Source organism: Taudactylus pleione, unplaced genomic scaffold (genome assembly GCF_031769625.1).
Source record: "Taudactylus pleione unplaced genomic scaffold, aTauple2 ptg000250l, whole genome shotgun sequence".
Taxonomy (NCBI): Eukaryota; Metazoa; Chordata; class Amphibia; order Anura; family Myobatrachidae; genus Taudactylus; species Taudactylus pleione.
The window spans coordinates 6,080,986-6,094,344 of record NW_028284652.1 but is presented as its reverse complement, the minus strand read 5'-3'; the positions used below and the strand labels follow the sequence as shown (position 1 = coordinate 6,094,344).

The 13,359-nt window shown below is 46.5% G+C and overlaps 1 protein-coding gene and 1 pseudogene across 1 annotated transcript in view; both read left to right on the top strand.

The window, feature by feature from the left end:
• Positions 1–13,359, top strand: part of ATL3 (atlastin GTPase 3) — a 36,423-nt gene that overhangs the window by 759 nt on the left and 22,305 nt on the right. The gene's annotated exons all lie outside the window — the stretch shown is intronic.
• Positions 2,936–3,052, top strand: LOC148515359 (5S ribosomal RNA; annotated as a pseudogene).

Below are 13,359 nucleotides of genomic sequence, written 5' to 3'. Positions count from 1 at the left end.
TGAGAACCTCTGTACTAACTTCATACAATCTGTCTGACAGCAAATTTGTGACAATACTAATGAGTGGTCCTTCTATTAACACTGTGTGTAGCATAATGAGTGCATTGAAATGCATGCTCTGCATTATTTTGGATCCTACGGCAATTAAAATATAGGTTTCATTACCCTCTGCTAAGTATCCTCTCCCAGTACCATATATGAGGACCACACATATTCACATTTTGATATTAAGCCCTTATATTAATGTAAACCATATAGGTCCTAATTTAGGAGTGGATGTTCTAAGCTCTAGAAAGTGATTAAATTATAAAGTGATAAACTACCAGCCACTCAGCTCCTAACTGTCATGTTACAGGCTGTGTTTGAAAAATGACAGTAAGGAGCTGATTGGTTGGTAGTTTATTACTCTCCAATGTATCACTTTCCAGAGCTTAGTACATCTGCTCCTAAATCTGGGAGTCACCAAGCAGCAAAAGGAGATGGGCAGTGCAAAGGGTCAGGTGCCCGGCCACAACTCGGATCCCCGAAGACGCACACATTTAAAGAAAAAGTGTGAGGACCCTAGTACTCCCGGTCTGTGTTGCCGGCGGCCCCCCACCCCATGTAAGCCCGGAGTCCATCTCTGTTACCCACGAGGCATGCAAAGGAGAGATGAGCCACTTATAGCCCACTGTGGTGGGAACGAGATGGGGAGTTGGCTGTGGAGTACTACACATAGTAAGTTGGTGCATCATGTGTGTGCGATGTGAGGATATCAGGCACATGGCTTCATTTGGAAACTGTTGTCTGAGTTTTTTTTCTTTTAATGGAAAATAAGTCATATGCTTGATATAGATTTTTAATAAGGATTTTGGATTCTACAAAGTTAATTTCAAAAAGTCAAGGAAATAGTGTTAGGTCATGTGGCCTAACTGCTGAACCTCTGTACCGAAATACCTTGATTTGTGCATCTAAGGGCCAGATTCAATCAGAGGCGAAAAGCCACGATCCGTGAAAAGTTTTCACCTGTTTTCAAAGTATCGCCCTTTTCAATTCCATGCCGTTTTCGCCTAGGTTAGTGTTGGCTAACCTTGACACTCCAGCTGTTGTGGAACTATATATCCCAGCATGCCCTGCCACAGTTTTAGCATGCCCTAATAGCAAAACTGTAGCAGTGCATGCTGGGTTATGTAGTTCCATAACAGCTGGAGTGTCAAGTTTGGCCAACACTGGCCTAGGTGAAAATTCCATAGGCAAAAGCTGGTGAAAAAGTCTCCACCAAATGAAGTGCAAAATCCATATTTTGGGGTACAAATGTCGGGACTTAATTCTGAACCCTTTGGACAATACCCCCCCCCCCCCCTCCCAATGACTAATAAGGCAAATGAAACAAAACATAAAACACCCTAAAAACGTGATTTTTGGGGCGAAAAAGAAAATTGTTTTGAAAAATGGGTAAAAAGAAGTGGGCCTGTAAGGTTGAGACTGGTGTTTTTAGGATTGCAGGAGCCTGCACCAGGTGTATTTTCAAGATTTTGTAAATCTTCACTTTAGAGGCACCAAAGTATACTAGTACCCATTATCATGTAACCCAAATTTAACTACGGTACGTATTTCTCTTTCATCCACTAGGGGACACTGGAGGTGCTTACGCTGGGGTATAGAGGCGTGGATAACTGGAGCCGACACTTTAAGTAATTTAGAAGTGTGAAGCTCCTCCCCCCTCTATGCCCCATCAGCCCTCAGTTTAGAAAATGTGCCTACTAGGAGCTGGTCACAATTTGCTGTGCTCCAGCAACACATCTAATTTTTTTAGGTTTTTCATTTTTTGCATCTTTTTAACACTTTAGAGTACCCCTCGCCCCCTCTCTAAAGGTGGGGTCTGGGTACCTGGCGCCCTGTCCTTATAGAAGGCAGGAAGGAGTGCACAGCGCTTATACTAAAAGCACTGACAGCTCCTTACCGCCACAGCACATTTCTCAACAGGAAGAAGAGAAGTGCTGAACACTACAGAGAGACTTCCATCGGGGACCACGCTGTGAGTAACCACCTGCGCATCCCCCGGCTCCCGCCGCTGCCCAGTGTTATTGCAGTTCTTTGTGTGCTGGGCAGCTAATGCAGACGGCTCCCTGCTCTGCTGACTAAGTGCGCTCTCCCTACTCCCGCTGTTAAGGCGCTGAACCCCGCTATTTCAGGTGGCGCGGGGCTGATGACTGAGCGCTACAGCGCGGCACCCGGCTCTCCCTCCCCCTGCTATTACAGGAGGCGCGGGGCTTGTGCCGACTGAGCGCTACAGCGCGGCACCCGGCTCTCCCTCCCCCTGCTATTACAGGAGGCGCAGGGCTGATGACTGAGCGCTACAGCGAGGCACCCTGCTCTCCCTCTCCCCGCTCATTAAGTGGCCTGGGGCAGATAATTAACCGCGCGGTTGCACCTGCTCTCCCTATCCCCGCTGTACATGCGGTGAGGCACGCGGGGGGGGGAGGTTAATGGCCAGACATCTTGTATAGCCCTTTAGGGCATAAAGAAGGGGCGGAGCTTAAAGGCAGCGCGGGTCTCCTCTACGCGGCAATGGCTGTATAACAGTGGGGCTGCCGTTCTCTCATACACAGCAGCTCATACTGCATCTCCATTACAAGAAGATTGCAGTGTAAGAGACACAGAAGGCTGGACTCCTCTGCTGCAGGACAAGTACATCTCCTGATTACACCCTGGTAAAGAGGCTGTAAGTAAGTGGGGTGTAAGTGCAGGGGAGTCTGATCTGTGGGGGGGGGGGTTCTCCTCCTCTGTGTCCCACAGCCTTCTTGTTTTTTATCTTGTCTGTGTCTTTTCTATTTCATGCTGTGTTTCTCTGGGTGGCTGTGTACCATGTCCAACAGAACCAAGGCTTCTCAAAAGCTGTTTGTCTGTTCTAAGTGTAACAACAAACGGACCAAGCCACATGCCACAGGGTCCAGCCTACGGCCACACCACCCTGAACACGCCCGATCTCGTCTGATCACGGAAGCTAAGCAGGGTCAGACCTGGTTAGTGCTTAGATGGGACCGCCTGGGAATACCAGGTGCTGTACGTTATGTGATGCTAACAACGGATCCACAGATGGCGATTACTAACTCTCCTACACCGCCATTGGCCACTGACATGGTAGGAGTTATGTCAGACTTGGCAAAGTTGACTGAGGCGCGCAGGTCTTAACCTCCCTGGATAGCTGGGTTAACCAAATCTCCAGACACCCTGGGTCAGGTAATGGGTGCAGCGGTGCCTGCACCCTTCACTTCCTACCAAAAAAAAAACTGTCACAAAAGCGTACTCTAATGCCTGTTCTCCAGTCAGAAAAGTCGGTCGAAGAATTCCTCGATGCGCGATACTTATAAGACAGCATCTGTTGAGCAATGCAGCCAGATAAGCGATTCCAAATTCCACGTAGGTTTCCGTCTACCTTCCCTTTTCCATCATCCATGATGGAGAAGTGGGAAACACCTCCTCCTATAGATGTGTCTGTTTCCCGTCTCTCTAAGAAAACAGTACTTCTGGTGTCGGGAGCTACTGTTTTAAAGGACCCTTCGGATCGTAGGTTGGAGACAACACTAAGATCTATATATACCGCAGCGGGAGCTCAACTTAGACCTACCCTTGTTACCTGAATAAGAAAAAAGTGTAGCGCTGGTAGACAACAAGAATAATTTAATACACAATAAAACAATAAACATAATAATACATATAAATGAAGCGCCTATTGGCTGTGGTGAATAAATAACCAAGCTGCTATAAATGAGGAAGATGAAAAGTTCATTCAATATAACTTCTCTGACAATATCAGTCCATGTGTTGGAATATATTATTAGTGGAATGAGGGTCTCACCCAATAGAGCTGTCCACAATGTCCAATACACAGTAAGGAAAGATATTTCCAATAGGTATGGCACAGGAGTGTGGGAGATAGAGATGAAATAAATGTTCGTTACCCTGAGGGTGCCGTGGTATATTCCCCGCTTGGGTCCAGGTAGCTCACCTCAGCTGAAAGAGGTAACTGGGTACGAAGGTCTCCTCTCCGATCTCCTGAAGCCTCACCGGCGATGTTAGTGGTCACCTGCCTGGACTGGAAAGTGTGTCCGCTCTATCCACTCTCCTCCAACCTGCCGGACTGCCTCCGTGTGATACAGCCTGCCGGGCTGCCTCCATATGATTCCGTCTGTGAACAGCAGGGTTCAATGCATAAATAGCGAGAGCCAGCTGTCTGGTAATCTTCGTGGACGGCAGCTGGTGGTAGCGGCTAGGTTGATCCAAAATGCCAGTGCCCAATCGGAGGAAGGGAAGGGGATTAACCAAGGACACAGCGTCTCAAATAGCAGCGTGGTAAATGAATAAAAGGAAGCCCATATTGAATGAACTTTTCATCTTCCTCATTTATAGCAGCTTGGTTATTCACTACAGCCAATAGGCGCTTCATTTATATGTATATGTGTTTTTATGTTTATTGTTTTATTGTGTATTAAATTATTCTTGTTGTCTACCAGCGCTACACTTTTTTCTTATTTAGACTTCATCTAGTGGGTTGCAGATCCCATTACGTGTAGCAGCTCAGTAGTACAACTGATTCTCACACAGAATCCATTGCGCACCTAATTCTTATTATCTACCCTTGTTACCGCCTGGGTTAACAAGGCTGTGGTTTGCTGGGCGGACCAGTCCGATTAGTGCTCGCATATCTGCGTCTGCTATTTCAGGATCCCAGAAGACCTTATACTGGACCTTCGTTTCATTCCTTTCGAGCACCTCATTCCTTTCGTGGTAGAGCCAGAAAGTTCCCACGCAACCAGAGGCGGCAGAGTTAAAGGTCGTCCTCACACGGTTCCACGTAGACCAGAGCCTAAACCAGTTGAAAAACAGTTGGCATGACGGTCTTCGGTCCCACCTGGGGTCTCCTGCGGTGGGAGCCCGCTTGCAAGAATTTCAACAGGTTTGAAACCAGACCTCTTCAGAACCGTGGATTCACAGTACCGAATAGACTTCGAAGCCCCCCCCTCCACCTCGGTTCTTCCCTACGAATTCTACAGGAGGCTCTCAGGTCTCTAGTGGTGTCATCTGTGCTAGTTCCGGTTCCGGAGCATTAGCGAGGTATGGGTTTTTTACTCAAACCTGTTTGTAGTGCTCAAACCGGATGGTTCGGTCAGACCCATACTAAGCCTTAAGTCTTTAAACCTGTATCTGAAGATGTATCTATCGTCCAAACTCATGTCAGTCATGATCGCTCTCCTTCGGTCATCAGGAGTGAACATTGTGAGCTTAAAACCAGGGGAGTTCCTATTATCCCTGGATATCAAGGATGCTTATCTCCTTGTTCCCATTTGGGAACCACACCAGGCTTTTCTGCATTTTGCCATAATTAAGATCATTGCCAGTTTCAGGCATTGCCGTTTGGGTTATCCTCGGCTCCCCGCATAATCCCATATTTGGACGATCTGTTGCTCAAGGCTCCATCGGTATCTCTTCTATTAGATATGCCTTACTGACCTATCACACTCTAACCCAACACTGTTGGATAATCAACTTCAAGAAGTGAAATCTCAATCCGTACCAGAAACTTCTATTTCTGGGCATGATATTGGATACGGAATCACAGAGGATTTTTCTTCCAACAGAGAAGGCCAGGGATATCCTGTTGTTAGTTCAGCTGGTCCTCAGAACAAGGAAGGTGTCAATGCTTCTTTGTCTGCGTCTCTTAGGAAGGATGGTAGCTGCCTTTGAGGCACTGAAGTTCGGCCAGCCCCACTCCAGGGTTTTTCAGCTGGACCTGTTAGCACAGGGATCAGGGTCTCATCTGCTTCTACATCGACAGATCCATCTGAGCCCGGGTACCAGAGTGGCCCTTTTCTGGTGGACGCAATCCACCAATTTTTTTTAGCGGGCCGGAAATTCTGAGTGGGAGACTGGATCATCGTAACACGGATGCCTGCCTCCGAGGATGGCAAGCAGTAGTCCTCGATTTCCACTTTCAGGGTAGATGGTCTCCTCTAGAACAGACGTGGCCCATAAATGTGTTGGAACTCAGAGCGATTTACAATGATCTGATAGAGACAATAGAGTTTCTACAGGCTCGTTCTGTAAGAGTTGAGGCCACAACGCGACGGCCGTCGCTTACATCAACCACCTAGGAGGAACTTGGAGTCGCTTGGCTATGCGAGAAGTAACTCAGATCCTTCGGTGGGGCCGAGAACCAGTCAGTAATCCTGTCAGCGGTATTCATTCCGGGTGTGAACAACTGTGAAGCCGATTACCTAAATCGACAGGATGTCCATCCCGGGTAATGGATGCTTCATCCATCGCACTGATACGTCGATGGGGAGGTCCTCAGGTGGACCTCATGACGTCATGACTGAATTGTCCGCTCCCGGTATAAGTGTCTAAAACTCGAGATCTGCAAGCGAAAGCAGTAGACGCTCTGAGAAGTCCGTGGATCTACGACTTCGTTTACCTTTTTCCTTCTATTCCGCTTCTTCCTCGTCTTCTACAAAGGATAAACGAGAGACAGCCTCTGTAATTCTCGTGGCTCCGATCTGGCTTCGGAGAAGTTGGTTGTCGGACCTTCGGTCCGTATTGTCGATTGATCCGTGGCCCCTTCCTCTGCGCCCGGATCTTCTACAGCAGGGCCCCTTTTCATACACCCCAACTTAGCACAACTGCGTTTCGCGGGGCTGGCTCTTAAAACCGATATCCTAAGATGCAGAGGCATCCCAGACGCGGTTATTCCTACCATGATACGCGCCAGAAAGCCAGTTTCGGCTTTGCATTATCATCGCTTCTGGCACGCTTATATCTCAAATGGTGTTCCAGTCGGTGTCTTCCGTCTAGGACTTTTCGTTTGTCTCTTTTCTGCTTTTCCTTCGGACAGGTCTGGATTCTGGCCTTCGTCTGGGAACCTTTTAAAGGTGCAGGTTTGTGCCCTTTCCATTTTCTTTCAAGAGAAATTGGCCCTCATTCCTGAGGTGCAGACGTTTCTTCTAGGGGTCTTGCGTGTGCAGCCCCCTTTTGTACCTCCAATAGCTCCCTGGGATCTAAACTTGGTGCTTCTGTTTCTTTAGTCGCTCATGTTTGAACCTTTGGAGGAAGTTGATCCTAAGCACCAGTATTGAAAGACTGTCCTCCTCCTGACTCTCGCTTCGGCTCGTAGATTTTCAGATATGGGTGCTCCGTCTTATAGCCACCTAGGGTGGAACTCCGGACGGTACCGCCTTCCTTCCCAGGGTTGTGTCGGCTTTTCATTTCAATCAGCCTCTTGTGGTACAGTCGTCGGTGACGGACTCTGGTGGTTCTTCTACCTTGGATATAGTAAGGCCTTTCCGCATCTATGTTGCCAGGACAGCGTCCCTTCGTAGTCTGAGTCGCTTTTTTGTCCTCTATGTTGTTTTTTCGTAGGTGTTGGCCAGCATCTAAACAGATTTTGGCATGTTGCATTCGGCTGACTATTCATCAGCCTTATGTTAGTGCCGACCGTGGGCGCCATTTTGGCTCATTCCACACGTTCTGTGGGTGAGTCATGGGCGGCCGGTAGAGGAGCCTCCACGTCACAATTGTGCCGTGCGGCCATTTGGTCTTCAGTTCTCACGTTCATCAAGTTTTACAAATTTGGTACGTTTGCTGCTTCGGCATACCGTTTTGGCCGTCTAGTTCTGCAGGCGCTGCAGAGTGCTCCCGCCCATTGGGAAAACTTTGGGACGTCCCCAGCGTAAGCACATCCAGTGTCCCCTAGTGGATGAAAGAGAAAATGGGATTTTGGTACCTACCGGTAAATCCTTTTCTCTGATTCCACAGGGGACACTGGACGCCCACCTCTACGCTCTTTGCCTGCCTGTTCGGCTTGTTCCGTATGTTGTATGATTCAGTTATTGTGTGTTCTTCTCTCCTTTTTATTGCTCAGCTTGTTCTTAATCTCCTCTCGGTCTTCCATTTTCTAAACTGAGTGCTGATGGGGCATAGAGGGGGAGGAGCTTCACACTTCTAAATTAATTAAAGTGCCGGCTCCAGTTATCCACGCCTCTATACCCCAGCGTAAGCACCTCCAGTGTCCCCTGTGGAATCAGAGAAAAGGATTTACCGGTAGGTACCAAAATCCCATTTTTTCTTAAAAAATATTGATTCCCAGGCTCAGTTAGGGTTTTTATGGGGTACAGACTTATTTCCCCCCAAAAAAGCTGGCCTTTCGCTTTTCACCACATTCGCCTATCCGCGTTTTTGCCTGTTTTACAATTGAATAGGGCGAAAAGCGGGGACGCGCATGGAGAAAACATTGCATCCAAACAGGCAAAGGAGACGAAAACATCGTGCATATCACCGATCGCGGCTTTCGCCTTTAATTGAATCTGGCCCAAAGCTGGTGTCGGGTGCAATTAGCAGTTTACACTTATCCCCTTACAGTAGAGGTTCCCAAACTCCGCCATTACAGTCCAGGTTTTAAGGATATCCATGCTTGAGCACAAGTGACTTAGGCCCTCATTCAGAGCCACTCGCTAGCGGCAGTACGCTCGTTCCGAGCAATGTTCGCACATCTGCGCATGCGTACGGATCGTTATACGCATGCGCGAACCAGTCAGTGCGGCCGAAATTCATGTGCTCGCAATATAGCGAATGCCTGCTATTTTGAGTGACAGAATGAGGCGTATGTGGGTGGTAACAGGGGAAGGTGCTTGAAAATGGGGAGTGGAGATCCGAACGCAGGCGTGCTTAAAGGTCAAAACGGGCGTTTTATGGGTGTGCATAATTAATACAGCAGCGTCATTGACCACGTCACTGGGTTATTTTATAGCCAGAACTGCTCGCAAGATTGTGGTAGCAAAAACCAACCACAAGAATAGCGAGCAGTTCATACGCTGGTCGATGTACTCGATTAATCTAATAAATAGCAGACATGACGTAGGATGCGAGCGGGCAGGGGGCGTTTTTAACAAATAAACAAGCGTATGTTTTGCTCGCTCGTTCAGACTTAGAGGTGTGAACAGACTGCAATGTGCGAACGGATCATTTGAATAGCCACCCCTTGTTTTTGAACGAACGACCGCAAATAGCGAACGGCTCTGAATCAGGCCCTTAATTAGTAGCTCAGTGAATTTGAATTAACCATTTGGACTTAGGCATGGATATCCTTCAAACCTGGTCTGTAATGGCAGAGTTTGGAAAACTGTTTTACAGTATAATCTGCCACTTCACATTACTGAAAGTGATTAAATTATTTCTTCTAATTCCGTCCAGTTGAGCAATTACCTGTACATACAGTATGTTCACATTTAAATTTGCATCTGCATTACTTTAGTGGACCGGCATTCTTCTCATGTGACCTCACTGCCCAGTGAGCATTGTACATTTCCCCAGTGTCCACTATGGGTTCCGGTCACATGGTCGATATTGACAATGTCAACATTGTTCTATGTCTCAATAGGCACCATGTCTACAATTTACAATGTTGACATCTGAAATGTCGCAGTTTAAAATGTCATCATTGTCAGAATGCCGGAGGTTAGACGACACCGTTAGGGTTAGGCACTAGGGGGAGAGATGGGGTTAGGCACAGGGACAGAAGACGTACCTGAACGCCGCTCCTCAGTTGCCTTCGCTGGAACTGCACGTTACCATGGCTGCCGGGAAGAAGGCGCTGCAGCTGCCGGGACCAGGTAAGTGCCTGGTGGGCCACCAGGGACGTTAGCTGGATATTCAACCTGATGCACGTGGACATGATCAACCTAACATACCCGTACCCATCCACTATATCTACCCTACCATGTTCCATTATGCCACAATCGCCTCCAGTCCTACTGTATGTGATAGAATAAATTATTTTTCGGAATTGACTACTTTCAGAGATGCAAGTGGACAAATTTAGCTTTTGCCACCGCGCACTGTGGAGCTTCATTTCCGGTGAGAAATTGAAACCAGATATTAGGATCTGAAAACATTCGCCAGACATCTGACTGCAGTATAGACCATCTAAAACAGGGGTGGCCAGACTTTTGGACTCAGCGATTTACTTTTAAAAGTTAAAACCTTTCGTGATATACCGAGCCAAAAACGGGGGCGTAGTATGCAAAAAGAGGAGGCGTAACCTCACAGCAAGGGACGTGGGTGTCTGTCCTAGCAAAATCACTCATAGTATCCACAATTCAAATTACTCCACACTACAGCACAATCTTATTCACATTACACCACATAGTAGTGTACCTTATTCACGTTACAACACACAATAGTGCCCGTTACACACAATGCTCCCAGTAGTAGTGCCCCTTATGCAATGCTCCCAGTAGTAGTGCCCCTTATGCAATGCCCCAGTAGTAGTGCCCTTTATGCAATGCCTCCAGTAGTAGTGCCCCTTATGCAATGCCCCATTAGTAGTGCCCTTTATGCAATTCCCCCAGTAGTAGTGCCCTTTATGCAATGCCCCCATTAGTAGTGCCCTTTATGCAATGCCCCATTAGTAGTGCCCTTTATGCAATTCCCCCAGTAGTAGTGCCCTTTATGCAATGCCCCCAGTAGTTGTGCCCAGTATGCAGTTCCCCTGTAGTTGTGCTCATTATACAATGCCCTCTGTATCAGAGCCCCTTAAGCAATGCCTCTGTAGTTGTGAACATTATGCAATGCCCCCTGTATTAGTGCCCTTTATGCAGTGCCCCCCGTTGAGCCCTTTATGCAGTGCCCCCCGTTGAGCCCTTTATGCAGTTCCCCCCGTTGTGCCCTTTATGCAGTGCCTCCAGTAATGCCCCTTATGCTGTTCACCCACTAATGCCCTTAGTAGTGCCCCTTATGCTGTGCCCCCAGTACTGCTGCCCCTCCCCTGTGCATTACTGGCCAGTGCTCCCGTGTAGTCATCCGCTGCCTGCCGCTGGCTGGGACTAATTAGATCCAGCAGGCGCGAATGCTCTTCACATCGCGGGTGACGTCACCCACGCTCCCGCGCACTCCATCACAGTGAACGCTGGCCTCTGCAGCGATCAGAGGCGTCTTTAGTCTCTGATCACTTCAGGGACCTGCATTCCCGGGAACTGCAGCAGGTTGGTCGCGTTTTACCGGCGGGAGCTCCGCGATCGACCTTTTGGCCGGCCCTGATCTAAAAACACCATTATCTAGAAATAACTGACTTGTGACTTTAGTATAGTCTAATGGAGCGTACACACGGTCAGATTTGTCAGACTTGTCAGATTTGTCAGATGAACGACTGAACGATTAAACGATTTGAACGATTTGGACGATTTGACCAAAGTTTTGAACGATTTGAACGATTGAACGATTTTTAACTGCATTAAAATGAATGGAATCGTCCAAGTCTGACTGCAAACCCATCAGATGTCAGATATCGTTATCTGACAAACGGGAACGCGCATCGTTGATCGTCCATCGTTCAGGCATGTCAGATATGAACGATTTTTCATCAGATATGAACGACTGAACGATTTTTAAATCGTTATCGTCCATATCTGAAGAAAAAATCTGATCGTGTGTATGCACCATAAGTGTAATGTTTTTGTGTCCAACATGACAAACGCACTTCAATTTAAAAAAATAAATAAAAATGATCAGATGTGGGTAAAATAACTTGAGATATTTTCGACCATGTTATATGGCAAATGATGAATTGGGAGTTCTACTGTGTTTTGGGTACTACACTGTGTGGCATAATGTGAATTAGGGGCACTACTGGCTAGCATAATATGAATTGATGGCAGTATCGTGTGTTAAAATGTGAACTGTTTGCATTTCTGTGTGACATAATGTGGATTGGGGCATTAGATTACACTACATATAATGTAAAATTCACTATATTAATGTATATACATCAGCTTTAGCGACACATCCAATATTATGCACTTCAAAAATAAAAATGTGCCCTCAGCACCACGCCCCAAAATAATCATGGACTGAACAATGTCACATCTCAGAAATAATATGCTTCACTTTTCTATGTATAGTTGAAATAAAAAGTTACTTGTTTGTGACATTATGCAACAGTTGCAGTTGAATTTGTTTTGATCTATTCCAGACAGACAGCGTTTATATATTGAAATCCTGGCAAAATTCTAATCACCGGGAGTGTACTGTGAGTCGTTCTTCCTGGAAAGCTCTAGTACAGCAACATTAGCTGTGCCTCTCAGTGCTTGGGTCAGGAGCTCTTTTTAGCTTGTGTATGGGCAACTTTACCTTAACCGTTTGCATGGGATGTGAGAACACAACATGTTTCTACTGTAATATTTTAATGGTTTCTGGGTAGAGGTTATGTGTGCCCCTATGTGGGACTAAGGGCAGCTTTAGATGTCCCTGACAAAAATGTTTTCCAAACTTCCCTAGGGTCCAGTGTGACATGGTATGCTGCAGTGGGCAACAAGCAGATCAGTGAGACGTTGCCTGTGTCCCCCAGCTCTGTGCTTTGCTCTGACTTGCCTGCTCTTTTTATAGAGCATAGAATAAGGCAACCAATAAGCTTCTATATAACATTTTATAGGATGTACTTGATAAATGTTAACTAGAAGCTGATTGGTTGTTTTGGGCAACGTCTCCACTGGTGGACTTCTCTACTATTTAGAAGGCTTGATACATTTCCCCCTAAGACCGAACCTCCCATTCAGCTTCCTACGCTGCGCACTGCCGGGAGGTCATATGGTACCTGTAATCTGAGGAGGAGGAGGGAGTGCAGTGTGTACTGGATGAAGTGTCTTCAGTGTTCTCCATTTGAAAATGTTTCTCACTGTAGAATAATGGACTTAAAATTGCTTGGAAATGACCTAATGGCCCTTTCCAGACTAATGAGAGTGTACGTATTTCTCACATTGGCTTCTTCATGTTGGCTATACCTGTTTGTTGTCGCATGAGATTTGATTTATGAAATTTTAGTACTTGGTGAGTATTGTTCAACATGTAAAATTATAGATTTAAAGGAGAGTATTTTTTTAACACAACTCTGCTGAGGGGAAATAGTAATTTAATGTGTACAGTGAATTTAAAGGGCTATAAAGTTACTATTTAGTCACTCATGGAATAGGTTGGTCTTATGCTTGCCTACATTCTCAAGATAATGTTTACAATATAGAACATTTATTTGTGCACCGTTTGCTACCGAGGAGGTAATTTCATCCTTTGGAGAGTGCCAGTTTGTGCCCCTGGATCTGTGTGGTTTTATGGTAGCTATAAGGTAGAACCTTACTCATAGTGAAGGGGGCGGTAGCTGATACTGCATATAGAAGCAGGCACTAGCTGGATATGAATAGGTCAGTTCTGTCTGTTTCATCGTTGGCTCACCATAAGCTGTGTATTAGTCTCGGGTTAGCGGAAGGAATGTCACTGTAATGTAGAAATAGCGATTGCCTGATCTTTCATAGTGTAGTAACAGTTCTGGATGCCAAT